Source organism: Syngnathus scovelli, unplaced genomic scaffold (genome assembly GCF_024217435.2).
Source record: "Syngnathus scovelli strain Florida unplaced genomic scaffold, RoL_Ssco_1.2 HiC_scaffold_113, whole genome shotgun sequence".
In the NCBI taxonomy this organism is placed as follows: Eukaryota; Metazoa; Chordata; class Actinopteri; order Syngnathiformes; family Syngnathidae; genus Syngnathus; species Syngnathus scovelli.
The window spans coordinates 25,001-29,779 of record NW_026061204.1 but is presented as its reverse complement, the minus strand read 5'-3'; positions in this window follow the sequence as shown (position 1 = coordinate 29,779).

Sequence of the window (4,779 nt, the reverse complement as noted above, 5' to 3'; positions counted from 1 at the left end):
GGCTCTTGCGCCGAAAAGCGTCCGCCTCGGCTGGTTCCCGATGTCGGCCAGAACAAGTGAAAATTCGGCCTCTTCCCCTGGAGGTCCGTTCAAGATTAACGAATATTTTCTAAGTGCCAACGGCTCTTGCGCCGAAAAGCGTCCGCCTCGGCTGGTTCCCGCGGTCGGACACAAAATGTGTCAATTCGGCCTCTCTGAGGTACCAGGGGTGGGCTTTATGTACTTGGTCCCCCCACTTAGTGTACTCATCACTTTACCCCCATTTCGCAAAATATAGTCGGCACGTATGTGCAGAACTGTTTATTTTCATTTTAAAAATTGTCTAAGTGCCAGCGGAAGCTGTCACGCGAACTGTCCGAGCTACCACGGTGCCCATCCCGGGCAGTGACGGCAAAAGGCCGATGTGTGTTTGATGGAAGTCTGAATAATTTCTAAGTGCCAACGGCTCAACCGCCGTAAAGTGTCCGCCTCGGCTGGTTCTCCCGGTCGGCCCGAACGAGCGAAAATTCGGCCTCTTCCCCTGGAGGTCCGGAACATTTTGGCGAATATTTCCTAAGTGCCAACGGCTGCTCCGCCGTAAAGTGTCCGCCTCGGCTGGTTCCCCCGGTCGGCCAGAACAAGTGAAAATTCGGCCTCTTCCCCTGGAGGTCCGGAACATTTTGGCGAATATTTCCTAAGTGCCAACGGCTGCTCCGCCGTAAAGTGTCCGCCTCGGCCGGTTCACCCGGTCGGCCAGAACAAGTGAAAATTTGGCCTCTTCCCCTGGAGGTCCGGAACATTTTGGCGAATATTTCCTAAGTGCCAACGGCTGCTCCGCCGTAAAGTGTCCGCCTCGGCCGGTTCACCCGGTCGGCCAGAACAAGTGAAAATTTGGCCTCTTCCCCTGGAGGTCCGGAACATTTTGGCGAATATTTCCTAAGTGCCAACGGCTGCTCCGCCGTAAAGTGTCCGACTCGGCTGGTTCCCCCGGTCGGCCAGAACAAGTGAAAAATCGGCCTCTTCCCCTGGAAGTCCGGCCGAGTTAAGGCAAATATTTCCTAAGTGCCAACGGCTGCTCAGCCTTAAAGTGTCCGACTCGGCTGGTTCCCGATGTCGGCCAGAACAAGTGAAAATCCGGCCTCTTCCCCTGGAAGTCCGGCCGAGTTAAGGCAAATATTTCCTAAGTGCCAACGGCTGCTCAGCCTTTAAGTGTCCGACTCGGCTGGTTCCCGATGTTGGCCAGAACAAGTGAAAATCCGGCCTCTTCCCCTGGAAGTCCGGCCGAGTTAAGGCAAATATTTCCTAAGTGCCAAGGGCTGCTCAGCCTTAAAGGGCCCGACTCGTCTGGTTCCCGATGTCGGCCAGAACAAGTGACAATTCGGCCTCTTCCCCTGGAGGTCTTTTCAAGTTTAACGAATATTTTCTAAGTGCCGACGGCTGCTCCGCCTTAAAGCGTCCGACTCGGCTGGTTCCCGATGTCGGCCAGAACAAGTGACAATTCGGCCTCTTCCCCTGGAGGTCCTTTCAAGTTTAACGAATATTTTCTAAGTGCCAACGGCTGCTCCGCCTTAAAGCGTCCGACTCGGCTGGTTCCCGATGTCGGCCAGAACAGGTGAAAATTCGGCCTCTTCCCCTGGAGGTCCGTTCAAGTTTGGCGAATATTTTCTAAGTGCCAACGGCTGCTCCGCCTTAAAGTGTCCGACTCGGCTGGTTCCCGATGTCGGGCAGAACAAGTGACAATTCGGCCTCTTCCCCTGGAAGTCCGGCCGAGTTTGGCGAATATTTTCTAAGTGCCAACGGCTGCTCCGCCGTAAAGAGTCCGACTCGGCTGGTTCCCGATGTCGGCCAGAACAAGTGACAATTCGGCCTCTTCCCCTGGAGGTCCTTTGAAGTTTAGCGAATATTTTCTAAGTTCCAACGGCTCTTGCGCCGAAAAGCGTCCGACTCGGCTGGTTCCCGATGTCGGCCAGAACAGGTGAAAATTCGGCCTCTTCCCCTGGAGGTCCGTTCAAGTTTGGCGAATATTTTCTAAGTGCCAACGGCTGCTCCGCCTTAAAGTGTCCGACTCGGCTGGTTCCCGATGTCGGGCAGAACAAGTGACAATTCGGCCTCTTCCCCTGGAAGTCCGGCCGAGTTTGGCGAATATTTTCTAAGTGCCAACGGCTGCTCCGCCGTAAAGAGTCCGACTCGGCTGGTTCCCGATGTCGGCCAGAAAAAGTGACAATTCGGCCTCTTCCCCTGGAGGTCCTTTGAAGTTTAGCGAATATTTTCTAAGTGCCAACGGCTCTTGCGCCGAAAAGCGTCCGCCTCGGCTGGTTCCCGCGGTCGGCCGTAATAGGCGAAAATTCGGCCTCTTCCCCTGGAGCGACCTCCAAATTTGGGCGAAATTTTTCTAAGTGCCTAAAGGTACCAGGGGTTTGGGTACCAGGGGTGCAGTACGAACTGGTCTTTTGTCAACCCATGTACTTTTTCTAGAGTACATGGGTTGGTCCCCCCACTTAGTGTACTCATCACTTTACCCCCCTTTCGCAAAATATAGTCAGAACGAGCATGGGGGACGCAATTGTTTTCCATGCAAATCAATTGGGCCTGGTCCGAGCGCTGGTAACGGCCGCCAGCAAGCGTCCCCTGCTCGGATAGCAGAACTGAAGAAGGCACGGCACTTCCAGAGAGAGAGAGAAAATTTTCTAAGTGCCACATTTCTCAAAAATTTTCAAAGTGCCACATTTCTCAAAAATTTTCAAAGTGCCACATTTCTCAAAAATTTTCAAAGTGCCACATCTCTCAAAAATGTTCAAAGTGCCACATCTCTGAAAAACTTTCTAAGTGCCACATCTCTGAAAAACTTTCTAAGTGCCACATCTCTGAAAAACTTTCTAAGTGCCACATCTCTGAAAAATTTTCTAAGTGCCACAGCACGGCTGTGAAATATTCAAAGTCCTACAGGCATTGGCAGAATCCGCGGACGGCCGTCTGCTCCCGGCGGCCGCCGCGAAGCTACTACCCCCTCCCGGGGACGGCTGTCTGCTCCCGGCAGCCGTCCTTACCCCCCTCCCCCGTTTGCACCGCCTGAAGTTAGACCCGCCTTGGTAGGGCCCCCACCGGCCCCGGCTCGCCGGCGTTGGGTGGACGGTTCCTGCCCACTTGCGGGTCCCGGTCGCTTGGCAACCGACCGGGGAGGACCAGCCGCCTCCTTAAACACAGGCTGGAAGGGAAATCCGATCAAGCTACGGAGGACCGGCCGCCTCCTTAAACACAGGCCGGAAGGGAAATCCGATCAAGCTACGGAGGACCGGTCGCCTCCCTAAACACAGGCTGGGCAAAAATCTGCGAATGGGCCCGTCAAGGGTAGTGGGTCATCCAAGGAGGGAGGTACCGGCCGCCTCCTTAAACACAGGCCGGGCAAAAATCTGCGAATGGCCCGTCAAGGGTAGAAGGTCATCCAAGGAGGGAGGTACCGGCCGCCTCCTTAAACACAGGCCGGGCAAAAATCTGCGAATGGCCCGTCAAGGGTAGAAGGTCATCCAAGGAGGGAGGTACCGGCCGCCTCCTTAAACACAGGCCGGGCAAAAATCTGCGAATGGCCCGTCAAGGGTTGTTGGTCATCCAAGGAGGGAGGTACCGGCCGCCTCCTTAAACACAGGCCGGGCAAAAATCTGCGAACGGCCCGTCAAGGGTTCTGTCTCATCCAAGAAAGGGGTACCGGCCGCCTCAGAGGCCGGAGCGAAGGGGGCGAAAGGCTGTCGATGGGGAAGGATCGGGGCCACGGCTAATCTAGCGATGCCCGCGTCGGGCGGTCACTCCGACGAATGAGCGGGGCCGAATCCGGCGCGAGGCGGCCTTCAGGCACGTGGTTCGAGACGACCTCACCCGGCTCTAGCCCGGAGCGAAAAAAACACTCTTATAACCTGACCGACATGCGCCCATGACCCGCCTTGGTAGGGCCCCCACCGGCCCCGGCTACCGCCGGCGTTGGGTGGACGGTTCCTCCCCACTTGCGGGTCGCACTCCAGCGCTAGGCCGCCGCGCGAGCGCGCGCCCCGCGCCGCCCGCGCAGGCCTAGCGCGAACCGTACGGCAGCGAAACCGAGACGCCCCGGCTCAACCTCACCCAGAGGCCATCCACGGAGGCCGAGCGCGCGATCCGACTTGCGGCACGCCACGTGGGCGTCCGCCGGCCGCGCCGGTCGACCGCGAAACCGATTTCTCAAAGACCAAGCCTGAGTCCCAACCTCCGCACATATCCGCACACGCCTTCCCGACCACCGCGAAGCGGGAGGCGTCTATCGTGGCCGCCGGGGCGTATGACCCCTCCGCGTGAGGCGTGCGGGCTCGGGGGGGCCGCAACGACCGAGTCTGACTCGGACGGGGCGCAGCTTCCCTCCCGGTCGCAGCATCAGCGCCGAACGCGCGACGTCACCAGCCCCCCGGAACGGTTCGTCGGGAGCGCGGCAATGGCCCACATCTCACCTCGCCAGCCGGCCGCAGCGGGCCGCGCCGAACCGAGTCTGACTCGGGGTGCGCACAGTCCCGTCTGGGTCACGGAGGCGACGAGCTGTGACCGCCACCGTCGCCCCTTCGTCCTTCCGGATCCCCCCAGCGCCGGCAAAACTCCGCATCCTGGCCGCATCGCGTGACCGGGCGGGCCGCAACGACCGAGTCTGACTCGGACGGGGCGCAGCTTCCCGCCTCGGGCCATCGCAAAGCGTGCCTCGCGCGGGCAAAGTCGCCGGCGCAGCGCCGCGCCCCTCGACAAGAGCGAGCCTCAGCCGGGCTGCGACGACCGAGTCTGACTCGGACG